The sequence below is a fragment of the Schistocerca americana genome, chromosome 3 (assembly GCF_021461395.2).
Source record: "Schistocerca americana isolate TAMUIC-IGC-003095 chromosome 3, iqSchAmer2.1, whole genome shotgun sequence".
Classification (NCBI taxonomy): Eukaryota; Metazoa; Arthropoda; class Insecta; order Orthoptera; family Acrididae; genus Schistocerca; species Schistocerca americana.
The window spans coordinates 43,117,386-43,132,471 of record NC_060121.1 but is presented as its reverse complement, the minus strand read 5'-3'; positions in this window follow the sequence as shown (position 1 = coordinate 43,132,471).

Sequence of the window (15,086 nt, the reverse complement as noted above, 5' to 3'; positions counted from 1 at the left end):
TAACTCACAAGAGTTCTTTTTTGTGGGCATCAGTCTATCCATAAGCTAACATCATTATTTTTGATGCAGACTTTAAACAAAACATTATAGACTTAATTGTGGAGTAGGGAACGTATAAATAATGATAATATGTGTGACACTGCCACGCCCAAAAATCATGTACTAGTACCTTTCATTTACAATGTCCAGTTACAATGAAGAATAAGGATTTTTCAGAATAATTACTTCATTTCACAAACTTAAGTTGTATAAACTCAATTTTTATAACTCTTATGCAGAGTAACTAAGAATGAAATCGTGCTCAACAATGTGTGTAAGATTGTAACTTTGATTTACTTTGTATCGGGAGGTTGCCGGAAGACGTTTTTGTAACACGGTTGTAATCAAGCATAGAGTGCGAGAAGCTGCTGCTGAAAAAGCAGAAAGAAAATACATACTAGTTGTTGTTGTTGTTGTTGTTGTTGTTGTTGTTGTTTTCAGTCCTGAGACTGGTTTGATACAGCTCTCCATGCTACCCTATCCCGTGCAAGTTTAACTTACTGCATCGTACATCCTTCTGAATCTGCTTAGTGTATTCATCTCTTGGTCTCCGTCTACGATTTTTACCCTCCACGCTGCCCTCCAATGCTAAATTTGTGATCCCTTGACGCCTCAGAACATGTCCTACCATCCGGTCTCTTCTTTTTCTCAAGTTGAGAGACAAACTCCTCTTCTCCCCAACTCTATTCAATACCTCCTCATTAGTTATGTGATCTACCCATCTAATCTTCAGCATTCTTCTGTAGCACCACATTTCGAAAGCTTCTATTCTCTTCTTGTCTAAACTATTTATCGTCCACGTTTCACTTCCATACGTGGCTACACTCCATACAAATACGTACTTTCAGAAACGACGTCCTGACACTTAAATATGTACTGGATGTTAACAAATTTCTCTTCTTCAGAAACGCTTTCCTTGCCATTGCCAGTCGACATTTTATATCTTCTCTACTTCGACTATCACCAGTTATTTTGCTGCCCAAATAGAGAGTAAATCTCCTAAAACTTACACCGCAAATATTGCAGAAATAGAAAATGCTTTTGATGTGCGGTTTTCGCAGAATGGAACGGTAGTCAGAGACTCGTACTGTTATATTAACACTTACAAAGTATTTTTTTGTGCAGGAATACACTTTTTTTAAATAGAACAATGTCTGTTGACATAAACTTAAAATGCAGTAGATGAGAATCTAGTGGTGTTTGTTGCACGAGTCTAGTGAGTGTCTTTTACGAGATATATTTTGAGAAGCCTGTCGTAGCGTGCACTGAAGAACAACGCAAGTGCATACAATAGTTGTGTGAGTTCTGACAAGTGACGAGGCAACTGAATATGAGAGGTTGTGTTCAGAATGATCACCGGCAGCGACAATGCACGCTTCTAGTGTGGTGTGGAACGAGTGCTGCACACGTGCTGGCATTTCTGCCGACATGTCAGAGCAGCCTGCAGTAATACGTCTTTCCATATCATCGGGTGTAAATGATATGCCTTCTTAGACATCGTCTTTCAGGATTCCCCACAGAAAAAAGTCTATATACGTCAAATCGCAGGTTGGGGCCGGCCGAGGTACAGGTCCTCTGTGTCCAGGCCAACGATTTGGAAACAATTCGTGAAGACGTGCTGTAGTTCTTCGTGCACTACGGGCTGGACAGACATCATGCTGTTACCACATGTTTCTCCTAGCCTGCAGAGGAACGTCTTCTAACACCCTTGGAGGATGCTCCGTTAGGATGCTGCGTGCGTTCATTGTTCCGTCTATGAACATAAGACCATCAGCTGATGGTTCACTATCTCACATCCCAGATCACACGTTTACACTCCATGGACACTGACGATTCGACTGGCGAAGTCAATGGGGATTATCAAGAGACTCATAGTTCATGTTTCGGTGGGTTACCTGGTCACGATTCAAATGGTCCAAATGGCCCCAAGCACTACATGACTTAACATCCGACGTCATCAGTCCCCTAGAACTTAGAGCTACTTAAACCTAACTAACCTAAGGACATCACACACATCCACGCCCGAGGCAAGATTCGAACCTGTGACCGTAGCGGTCGCGCGGTTCCAGACTGAAGCGCCTAGAGCCGCTCGGCCACAGCTGCCGGCTGGTCATGATTGGTAAATGTGGCTTCATCACTAAACAAGATACATGATACATCTGGAGTATCATGTCTTAATGCCCATGTACAGTATTAACATGATTCTCATAGTCCTTTCCATGCAGCCTTCGATGGAGAGAGATTTGATGAGTATGTAGCCTATGTCCAAGGAGAATCCTTAGGACTAATGCCGCTTCCTCGTCCGATTGCGTCGGAGCTAACGTGCGGATTAAGTCCAACAGCAGCAGCAACAACATTAATCCCCTCCTCTTCTGTCGTCACTTATCACACTACCACTTTCAAGTAACTGGTTGAAGAGGCTGATAAATAATGCCAAGATGGTTGACGTCTACTTGGATATCGTGCCGCGTACACCGTACAATAATGAGCTGCATTCTTCCTGCACTCCCTCTACTCGAGCATGTCGGCTTCTTCCGCATTGGTACACCCTATCGTCCACTCACACTAACAGACAAGCAGGTCACAGTGCAGTCAAGGAGAACAAAAGCACACTGCAAGCAAACACGGTAACTTTATACCAACCAACTCCGCAAGCTGAATGGCTCAAACATTTGTCGGTTGGCTACTTTTTACAACACGAAATCTCTTAAACGACTTGCACTAGAATACTGCAACAAACGCTTCTGAAATTCCAATTTACGAAACTTTTAGTTTGTTTGACAATAGGCATTGTTCCATTTCAAAAAGTGCGTGTCCGCACGGAAGATACACTTTCTAAGCATTAATCCAATCAGTTTATTGGCTAAAAGTACCAGCCCCTGACTACCAATCTTTTCTGTCGAATCCGCACGTCAATAGTGATTCCCATATCTGCAATATTTGAGATTCAAGTTTTACATGACTCACACAGTGTAGCGCTAAAGTTTCAAATGGTAGAGTTACTGAATCAAGATTTTGAAGTTTATTTATAATTTGTTAGTTCCGCATTTCGTAAGCGATGTATCAAAAATCCGGGCAACTGAAGGAATGACCACGATCTACATTCTTGGACAGCATCGATCCTGAAAGATGAGTACAATATATGTTCCGTTTCCTGCGTTGAATAATAGTAAACACATTACAGTAATGTCGTTATTTTGGAGTAAGTTGCAATTACAGTAAAACATCAATATAGATCCAGTAATGAGAGCGGGAGTTAACGCTCTTCATGTCTGATTAATTGCTGCAACCGAGATCCAGCTGTCAGCCAGTTGTGGTCTCTCTCTTCAGTTTTTAATTCCACATTTCCCCCCATTAACAGATTAACGATTCTTTGATGTCTAAGGACGTGTCCTATCAAATGATCCCTTCTGTTGCTCAGGTTGTCCCATAAATTTCGTTTCACCTCACTTCCATTCCATACTTCGTTGGTAAACCGGTCTACCCTCATCTCCAACACTCTTCTGAAGCACAACATTTCTAAAGCTTCCGTTCTCTTCTTCTCCATGTTGTTCTTCGTCTACAATTTATTTCTGCGAAAGGGTGCACTCCAGACTAGTATCATCAGAAAAGACTTCGCAACATTTATTCTGATTTTATACTTTAAAATATTTGTCATTTTAAAAAATATTTTCTCGTTCTTTCATGTCTGTGTTTTATACCCCCAGACATTTTTTCCTCTCACCCCCTTCTCACTCTCTTTCTCTCTCTGTTTTTTGATCAGATGTTGTAGATCAACAACAACTTTTTAGTATTTCTTTTTCTCTTATTCCCTCTTCTTCGTAAAGGAAATTCGAGTACAGGAAAGAAGTGAAAATGTTAACGTTGTGACAGGGCAGGCAAAGGATTTCTAAGAAGAGTTGATCGAAATGGACACAGGTTGAAAAGACGTTATAACATGGAAGCAACCGAATTATATGAGGCGATCCTGAGGAAATTAGATTACAAAGTAGAACACTAAAGGTATTAGGTGAGGGTTTCTTTAGTTGGTAGCAAAATAATTCCATTGTGAGACATTAAAGAAAAAAGAAAGAAAGAAAACTGCGCTTGCCAAGTGATGGCCCTAGCTCCTATGAAAGTAGTTCCCTTGGCCATCTAGACACAGGTATTTGAAGCAAGCAGGGAAATTGTCAACTGGTATGCTTGTAAGCTCATTTGTCACAGCCCGTTGGACTTCTGCGGTATCTCAATGAAGCTTTTCTTTCAGTCGCCTTTTCAATCGCGGAAACAAGACAAGGCAAGGCGGGAAGTCGGGAGAATATGACGGATGTGGTATGGCAGTATCAGAATGTCTGGCCAGATACTCCGTAACCGATACAACGGTATGTGGTCTTTCAGTCTCATCCAGTCAGAGTCAATCCTGAGAATACCACAAATCAGGACGCCGACGTCGAATTGCTTGTCCCAAACGTTTCAAGACTTCTGTGTACGGAGTTTGGCTCACGATTTCCCCTGAAGGGACATACTCACGGTGAACTAATCCTTTACTATCAATGAATGCAATCAACATTGTCTTTGTTCTTGAAGGTCGTCGTTTGATGTTTTCCGAGGCTGGTGATCGAAAACTACGCCATGCAGTACTTTGACGGTTCGTGTGAGGGTCATACTAGTTCGACCGACTCCCATTCCCAGCAATAATCTTTGACAGAAGTGTGGGGGTCACACCTGCATCCATCCAGCAGTTCAGTAGAAATTTTTCGACTTTCTCTTTCTGTTCGAGTGTGAGGGACGAGTTTGCATTAATTTTTCGTTTCCCTAAATATTCGCGTAAAATCATATTACACGCATAGATTTAAGTTGTTCTGATATCGCACGCACAGTTACGTGACGATGTCCTTGCAGTAAGTGCCTTACACGCCCCACGTTTGCACCGGTATGTGCTGTAGAAGGGGGACCATCTCTGGGATCGCCTTGCTCCTTACCTCTGCCTCCACGAAACCTTTTGTGCCACTCGGAAGCACGACTCCCTAAAAGTGGCGCGCCTGCTTATGCCTCCTTAGTCATTGTCCACGTTTCAGTAGGGGTCTTCCTGAGCTTAACGCGAAACTTAATGTTTACTCTTTGCTCACAATCAACATCCACAGTGTCACCCAAACAGTGTGTTGCTCAGCATAGCCCTGACGCATAGTGAGTTCGCGCGGAAACGTGGGCAAAATCATTTCAAGGACGCACACATAACTGGAAACGACATTTGTTCATTTTTAGTATTGCAAACTTAAAAATAAAAAAAATACCTGTTCTGGAACTTGTGTAACAAAGAGAGTAAGCGACGAAGGCTGAAGCAGTAAACATATAAAATGTAGACTGGCAATAGCAAGAAAAGCATTTCTGAAAAACAAAGAAATCCAGTATAAAAATAAATGTTACGAAGCCTTTCTTGGGGCGTCTGTGTGGAATGCAACTTTGTACGAATGTGAAATAAACCGACAGTTCGGACGAGTAAAGATTAGAAGCTTTAGAAGTCCGGTGGTACAGGAGAATGCTGATGAGGAACTACCGAGTACAGTTAAAGCATCAAGGAATCGAGAATATGGTGTTGAATGGGGTTGCAGGAAGAGGGGAGGACGGATTAAATTGTAGAGAGAGCAAAGTGTTAATTACAATTGACAGGTTTATGTGAATGAGGGCTGCAGTATTGTGGTGTGCGTACTGTAAGACCTTCGGTACACACACTATCAGATTATTTGACTTGTCGCTCTAACGAAGTAGGCGAGTGTCAGCAATATGTCTCGTGATCTTATTGTGGCGTGTTTATCTACTGCCGTTAGGTCAGACGATAGAAATGCCACTTGCACGCTTAGAGTAGCAGATTGACGGTGAATAACTTTAAACAGAACTTGATTAATTTTCACACACACATATATTAAAATAATAACAATCATAAACCATAATTAACTTTATTCTGGATGCTATTTACAATTGACAATCTGAAGCTCCTTTGGTCTTGGTACGTTAATCTTATTCTCACATATCTCTGATACGTGACAAAGTGTCTATTCATTTATCTTCATGGCTATGTAGGGGAACATGATAATCTTATTAGGAGAAGACTGAAACTTGACTATAGACTAATGCAGACTGATGGAGACTGACTAATCGGAGGTCTGTACACTCGTTATAATACCTCGCGCGTTCAGGTATCACTGCGCGAGTGTGATCCGCGAGGAGAAAAGGTTCTACGTTAGCAGCAATCTCATTGGCTGCGTTACATATTAATACGCGGATCGACGGAAGCACACTTTGGTCCGTTTTTATGGCAGCGCCATCTCGTAGTGTGGAGACGGACGAGCGCTGCGCCTGCGCTGTTGTGCTTAGCGGGGCGCGCTCTAGTGGGAAAGTTGTGTACGCACTGACTACGCGGAACTATGTACACAACAAGTATTTATTCAGATACAAAGACGCGATCATAGGATTTACTAGCGTGGATCCCTGCATCAGAACGGTCTTAGAAATGAGCAGCACAGCGAAAACAGCATTTTCTAGGAAAATGTTTGGAAAGAAATCGAAGAAAGAAACTATTAGATCTGTTGTAGTAGGTTGGAATATGGCTAATGTCCATACATATTATAAAAGAAGATGTGTGTAAGTATGTTCACCGTCTGCACCTCCACCACTGGATCGATTTCAAGCAAACTTGGTATACATATCACTTAAAGTGCGTCGTCCGAGACGCGACAGCCGCTTGGCGGCAGCGACAAGACTCCCCCGCAACGAAAGGGGCCGCCTGCTCGCACACGCAGTTCGAGTTTGGACCAACGCTGCGACGGAAGCCGTGCGGTTCAGGTGTTCTACCCACTGTCGTCGCACGGCGTCTACCCAAAGAAAAGTGCAAAGAGACACTCACAGGAGGTAATACTCTGTGAGTTAGTCTCTCAGCATCACTGTCTTTAGATTTGAAGCATCGTAAGAACAAGGGAGATTTGTTCCAGCACCGTCACTGATAGAAAACTGCTTTTCGGTCGTAACTTCCTTTGCTTGTTGCAAACGTTTTCTGCTCAAGCAACTAGGAAGGGGTCAGTTCGTAAACAAATGCGGACACTACTTCTTCCACAATTCTGCTAACATATTTTTTAGAGATTCGGAAGGAAAAAAAATAGACATAGGATTCTCCTGTTGGTAAAATCCCGAAGAAAATATAATAAAGTTAGTACGTTCTTTTTATTTATTTTTTTTAAAAAAAAACAATGTTTTATGGCATTGTAAGTGATATTTTCAAGAACATGTGGAAAACATTAAGGACGTGTGTCAGAGAAATAGAAGAGAAAGAATGCCAGAAACAGGATCGAAACTCTGAACGAAACCAGAGAAATGGATTCTGTATGATAACTAGTTTTTACTGGATGCGGTTCAACGGGAAAGACAATAAGTACATTTCTTGCTTTTAAGCATGCTACTTTCATAGCCAATAATTTTCCCTCCTTTGCCTTTGGTAATAATAAATTTGGGCTGTTACAGCTCTTGCAGAAAATTTAAGGGCAGGTCTAAATTTCGTTGAATCCACAAGTGTACCTAAAAAAGTAGCATTTCAGTGAATGTTCTACATCTAAAGTATTAGTTTTCAGTTAAAATTGCCGGCCGGTATGGCCGTGCGGTTCTAGGCACTTCAGTTTGGAACCGCGTGACCGCTACGGTCGCAGGTTCGAATCCTGCCTGGGGCATGGATGTGTGTGATGTCCTTAGGTTAGTTTGGTGTAAGTAGTTCTAAGTTCTTGGGGACTGATGACCTCAGATGTTAAGTCCCATAGTGCTCAGAGCCATTTTCAGTTAAAATTTCACTGCTGTAACTCTAACACGCTGACAGATTTACTGTTATACCGTTTTGTAAAGAGAGCTAAGAGACCCTGTTTTTGTGGTTAAAATGTTTCTTTTTTCGAAAACTGCTACTCCCACACCTGTGAAATTTATTACTGTTGTTCATCAAAGCATATAAACCACCCAAACAATAATACAACGGGGAAAATGTTGCTACTCGTTTAATCGCTTCTCAAACAAAATTTTTCCCCAATAGATTCGGTGGCAGAATTATTCAGTTTCGTTCCGCGATAGCTCCCCGATTCGCAACATTTAGACCCATTTTGACTGTGGATCTATCACGAACAAGACGTGGAGAAAACAAATGCGTAACGTTTTTTCGTTAAGTAAGAGTTCCCACACCTTCCGCGGAGTTATCGAATTTTACTGTCGCTGTAACTGGATTAGTTCTTTGGCCCGCTGCAATTCCCCCACACTCAAGGGACGAGTCGACAGCGACAAATGTTGCTGAACTGAGGCCAGGGGGGCGACGTTGCCTGCGTGCGGGCTGTCTCTGCTCTAGCAGGAGCCGTTTTCAGTCAGCCGCAACGGAGCAGGTAGGAAATCGTCAGTTGCTATTCGCTTATGTGTACGCCGTTTCACATGTTCGTTGATTTTACAGTTGTGCACAAGACAGGACAATGTACCAACAGCGGGCTCCGTATAAAAAAAAGTTTTTTTTTTAAATATTCTGCACTGGAGAACACTCCTGCTAAAAGTGTCGGCTGCTTCCCCACATGCAGAGGATAGTTCACTTCAAGATAATATTGCTTATTACAATGTCAGGCAGTCGCCGTACCGTGAAATACACAATTATGACAACATGAAAAATAACATTACATGTAATTTACGTCAACCACGGGACAATGAATGCAATGAAAACCCCCCCTGCGGGTCCGGGGTAAGAATAGGCCCGAGGTATTCCTGCCTGTCGTAAGAGGCGACTAAAAGGAGTTTCAACCGTTTCGGCCTTCCATGTGATGGTCCCCCTTGGGGTTTGACCTCCATTTTTCAAAATTCTACAGAAGTACCAGCCTTTTGGGGAAGGACGCCTTACGTGGTGTACCACTGGTCCTCAGTGCACTAAGACCTTGGCACTCAGCACTGTAATGGCGTTGTAACCATACCCACTATTCCTCAAATTGGGCCTAAACGCCTGATGGGTTGTAAAAGTTACGCCCATAGTGCGTCCCCATCTGCACCTACGATCATGATGGACTTTCCGTGGCACCCGAAATCCAGCACAGTAGCCAGCCCGTTGTGGTGGGGTCGTCATGTACCCTCTAGGTTGTAGCCCCCTGACAACACAGGGATCGTACTGCCGATGCCTGCGCTGAAATCTCCCCACGTAAGCCAAGGAGTAGATGCCCGTCTCCTTGGGGCATCAGGACTCTCGGCAACGGTCATCCTGCCAGGTGGCCCTTGCTGAGGCTGGGTGGCGCCCGTGGGGAGAGCCCCTGGTCGGAATGGGTGGTATCGGGGCGGACGTTTTGCAGATGAAACGTCAACACGTATCAGGTCGCTCTGCGGCCAAGTCTTTTAAAAAGAAAGGTACTGTCTCTGGTTCTGGTTCTCCTGCCTTTTCCCCCTTGGCCACTCCCTGGGAGGAAGGACAGGCCCGCCGGCTTGGGGCGAAGTACTTCCCCCACTATTTGGTCTGTTCTCGAACCGATGGGGGGACGTTCGCCACCTCCAAGCCCATGTTCTTTGTTTAGCACATCGAGGACATCTTCGGGGAAATCGAGGCTCTCAGTAAAATGCGTTCGGGGTCCATTCTTATAAAGACCACCTCCGCCACACAGTCGGCGGCGCTCCAGGCGTGCGACCGATTAGGGGACATCCCAGTGTCCACTGTCCCGCATCTGGCACTGAATAGGACACAGGGTGTTATTTTTCATCGGGACCTCCTGCTGCAATCTGATGATGAGGAGCTCAGGGCCAACCTGGAGCGCCGAGGCGTGTATTTCGTCCGGCGAGTCCAGCGCGGCCCCAAAGACCGTCGCATCGACACCGGGGCCTTCATCCTCGCCTTCGAGGGGGACGTTCTCCCGGAGAAGGTAAAGGTGATGTGCTACCGGTGCGACGAGCGACCTTACGTCCTGCCTCCTATGCGCTGTTTTCGGTGTTTGCGCTTTGGGCGATTGTGGCGATTGTGGACGTCCTCTTCGTGAGGAACATACATGCACCCCACCACCTCGGTGCATTAATTGTCCTGGCATCCACTCCCCTAGATCTATAGACTGCCCCGCGTATCGGAAGGAGAAGAAGATTCAAGAACTCAAAACTTTCGATCGTCTCTCCTATTCTGAGGCCAGGAAGAAGTATGACCGCCTCCATCCCGTGACGTTGACCACTTCGTTTGCCTCAGTCGTGTCCACTCCTTCCACAGTATCCACACCCCTATCCTGTCCCCCCTCCACCTCCTCCCCCCACCCGGGGTCTATGCCTCCGCCTCCAAAATTCCTCCCTTCCAAATCCTCCTCCCCCGCGGCCCCCGCCCCCTCTGCCCCAGGGGCCACCCTTCCTCCTCCTCCCCCCCGCCGCCTGAGAAGCGATCCTATTCTCAGGCGTCCATCGGGGAAACGTTCCGGACCCCAGCCTCCGAGGTCCGGCGTTCCAAAACGGACCCCGCGCGTGAGGACCTTCTTCGGGTCCAGCTCACCATCCCTGTGCCTCCTCGGACTTCCAAGAAGGCCCCCAAGAAGAAGTCTCTATCCCCCTCTCCACCCCGGCGCGTTTCGTCTGACACTCCATCCGTGAGTCGCTGCTCCCGGCCGTCCTCAGTTTCGCCGGGACGCTCAGCTGGCCTCTCGTCGGCAAATGATGCTGCCCCTCCTACACAACCAGGGACAACGGCCGCAGCTGGCGACGACTCGATGGAACAGGATCCGCCTCCCGCCGGTTGTAGCGTTGTTCCCTCGAAACCTGGCCCTCCACGGCCGTCGAGGTGACCAGCTCTTCCCCCGTCTCGTTCCCCCTTTTTTTTGACTAGCGATGGCCTTGTTACATTGGAACATAAGAGGTATTCGATCTAATCGGGAGGAATTACAACTGATCCTCCACCTGCACTGTCCACTCGTCCTTGGTCTCCAGGAAACCAAGTTGCGCCCGACTGACTGTATTGCCTTTACCCACTATACCTCGGAGCGGTATGACCTCACCCCTGTGGACGGTATCCCAGCTCATGGTGGGGTCATGTTGCTCGTTCGGGACGATGTCTATTACCATCCCATCCCATTGACCACCCCACTCCAAGCAATAGCTGTCCGTATTACTCTTTCTGCTTTTACTTTTTCAGTTTGTACCATCTACACTCCATCGTCATCCGCAGTTAGTCGGGCTGACATGATGCACCTGATTGTTCAGCTTCCTCCGCCGTTCTTATTGTTTGGCGACTTCAATGCCCATCATCCCCTTTGGGGCTCTCCTGCATCCTGTCAAAGAGACTCACTCTTGGCGGATGTCTTCAACTATCTCAATCTTGTCTGCCTCATTACTGGCGCCCCGACTTTCCTCTCAGACTCTACTCATACCTACTCCCACTTGGACCTTTCGATCTGTTCTACCACTCTTGCCCGTCGGTTCGACTGGTATGTCCTTTCTGACACCTATTCGAGCGACCACTTCCCCTGTGTCGTTCGTCTCCTGCACCACACCCCATCCCCACGTCCTTCGAGCTGGAACATACCGAAAGCTGACTGGGGACTTTACTCCTCCCTGGCGACCATTCCGGACCACGATTTTCTCAGTTGTGACAGTGCTGCCGAACGTTCCATTCCTCATACTACCTCTTCTTCACGTCGCGTTTCCGTTCCCTGGTGGAATGAGGCTTGCAGAGACGCTATCCGTGCTCGACGACGTGCTTTACGCACCTTTCGCCGCCATCCAACGTTGGCGAATTGTATTGGATACAAACGACTCCGAGCGCAATGCCGTAGGGTCATCAAAGACAGCAAAAAAGCTTGTTGGGCCTCTTTCACCAGCTCCTTTAATAGTTTTACTCCCTCTTCTGTCGTCTGGGGTGGCCTGCGCCGGCTGTCGGGCATAAAGGCCCACTCCTCGGTACCTGACCTCAGGTAATGAGGTCCTTGTTGATCCTGTGGCTGTCTCCAACGCCTTCGGCCGGTTTTTCGCGGAGATTTCAAGCTCCGCCCATTACCACCCTGCCTTCCTTCCCAGGAAAGAGGCAGAAGAGGCTCGGCAACCTTTCTTCCACTCGCTGAATCTGGAAACTTATAATGCCCCCTTTACTATGCGGGAACTCGAACATGCGCTTGCACTGTCCCGGTCCTCTGCTCCAGAGCCAGATGCCATTCACGTTCAGATGCTGGCACACCTTTCTCCGGCGGGCAAAAGCTTCCTTCTTCGTACCTACAATCGCGTCTGGACCGAAGGTCAGGTCCCCATGCGTTGGCGTGACGCCGTCGTTGTTCCTATACCCAAACCCGGGAAGGATAGACACCTTCCTTCTAGTTACCGCCCCATTTCTCTTACAAGCTGTGTCTGTAAGGTGATGGAGCGCATGGTTAATGCTCGGTTAGTCTGGATTCTTGAATCTCGACAGCTACTTACCAATGTCCAATGCGGCTTCCGTCGCCGCCGCTCCGCTGTTGACCACCTTGTGACCTTGTCGACATTCATCATGAACAACTTTTTGCGAAGGCGCCAAACGGTAGCCGTGTTCTTCGATTTGGAAAAGGCTTATGATACCTGTGGGAGAGGAGGTATCCTCCGCACTATGCACAGGTGGGGCCTACGCGGTCGCCTGCCCCTTTTTATTGATTCCTTTTTAACGGATCGAAAGTTTAGGGTACGTATGGGTTCCGTATTGTCCTACATCTTCCTCCAGGAGAACGAAGTGCCTCAGGGCTCTGTCTTGAGCGTAGCCCTTTTTGCCATCGCGATCAATCCAATTATGGATTGCATTCCACCTAATGTCTCAGGCTCTCTCTTTGTCGATGACTTCGCGATCTACTGCAGTGCCCAGAGAACATGCCTCCTGGAGCGCTGCCTCCAGCGTTATCTAGACATCCTATACTCATGGAGCGTGGCAAATGGCTTCCGGTTCTCTGAAGAGAAGACGGTTTGTATCAACTTTTGGCGATATAAAGCGTTCCTTCCGCCATCCTTACATCTCGGTCCCGTTGTTCTCCCATTCGTGGAAACAACTAAGTGTCTTGGGTTCACATTGGACAGGAAACTTTGTTGGTCTCTGCACGTCTCTTATTTGGCGGCCCGTTATACACATTCCCTTAATGTCCTCAGAGTTCTTAGTGGTTCATCTTGGGGAGCGGATCGCACTGTCCTGCTTCGCTTGTATCGGTCCATAGTCCGATCGAAGCTGGATTATGGGAGCTTCGTCTACTCGTCCGCCGTCTCAACTCCATCCACCATCGGGGGTTACGTCTTGCGACCGGAGCCTTCTACACTAGTCCTGTCGAGAGTCTTTATGCTGAAGCTGCGGAGTTACCATTGACCTACCAGCAAGACGTACTGCTGTGTCGGTATGCCTGCTGGCTGTTGTCAATGCCCGACCACCCCTCTTATCAGTCCTTCTTCGCCGATTCTCTCGACCGTCAGTACGGGTTGTATGTGTCTGCCCTGCTGCCCCCTGGAGTCCGCTTCCGTCGCCTGCTTCGACAATTGGATTTTGCCCTCCCTACCACCTTCAGAGAAGGTGAGAGCCCGACACCACCTTGGCTCCAGGCTCCGGTTCATATTTATCTCGACCTCAGCTCACTCCCGAAGGAGGGTACTCCGGCTGCAGTGTATTTCTCATGGTTTGTCGAACTTCGTGCTCGACTTGCCAGTCACACCTTTATTTACACCGATGGCTCCAAAACTGACGATGGTGTCGGCTGTGCCTTTGTCGTCGGGGCCGCCACCTTTAAATACCGGCTCCTCGACCAATGTTCCAGCTTTACGGCCGAGCTTTGTGCTCTCCATCAGGCCGTTCAGTATGCCCGCCGCCACCGCCATTCATCGTATGTACTCTGCTCTGATTCCCTCAGTGCTCTTCAGAGCCTTGGAGCTCCCTATCCGGTCCATCCCTTGGTGCAACGGATCCATCAGTCCCTCCATTCTTTCGTTGATAATGGTTCTCCTGTCAGCTTTCTGTGGGTTCCTGAACATGTAGGAGTGCCTGGGAATGAGGCTGCTGATGCTGCAGCCAAGGCTGCAGTCCTCCTGCCTCGGCCAGCCTCCCATTGTGTCCCATCATCTGACGTTCGTGGGGTTGTTTGTAAGAGGCTTGTGTCGTTGTGGTGGGATGCTTGGTCATCCCTTCAAGGAAACAAGCTCCGGGCAGTAAAACCGCTCCCAACTGCTTGGACAGCCTCCTCCCGACCATCTCGGCGAGAAGAGGTCCTTCTGACCAGGTTGCGGATTGGGCATTGCCGGTTTAGCCACCGCTACCTGCTCTCCGGTGACCCAGCCCCGCAGTGCCCTTGTGGTCAAGCATTAACAGTGCGCCATGTTTTATTGTCGTGTACCCGCTTTAGTCAATCTCGTGTTGTCCTGTCCCTGCCATCTACTTTACCGGATATTTTAGCCGATGACGCACGAGCAGCTGCTCGTGTTCTGCGTTTTATAACTTTGACTGGCTTGTCCAAAGACATCTAACTTTTTTACTTATTTTATCTGCATCTTTGTCAGGACTTCCTGGTTTCCCCCCCTCCCCTTGAGTTTTACTAGATTCCATGTGCTCTAACAACTGTGACTGGGCGCTAATGACCTCAGTAGTTGAGCGCCCTTAAACCCCACCAACCAAAAAAAAAGCAATGAAAACATTTTAAATATCTCCGTACTTTCAATCACAAGTAGTATGAAAACATTCAACATGTTCAGCTTTACTGTAAACTAATAGCATCAAATAAACACGCAGATAAAGTGTAAAAACATTAGTGTACTTGACGGATCACGTTTTCAAAGTGCAATGAATTTACTTTTACGTGGTTCATTGTTAAGCATTGATTACAAGTAAGTATAGTGAAAAGTAATTAAATGATTTTGAGAATCTGTGCTCCTACACAGTCCATTAGAAAATGCACAGCAGTCTCTTCAACTCAGTTGAGATGCTATTAATCGTAGTAGGTACTTAGTTCTGTCGGCAGCTATGTGGCCCATACTTAAAGTATTACTATCGACTGTCACCTTCTGCATTTACTACGTTTAAGCACCTATTTCTGATGTAATTAGTTCTCTCGTATAGCGCGTTT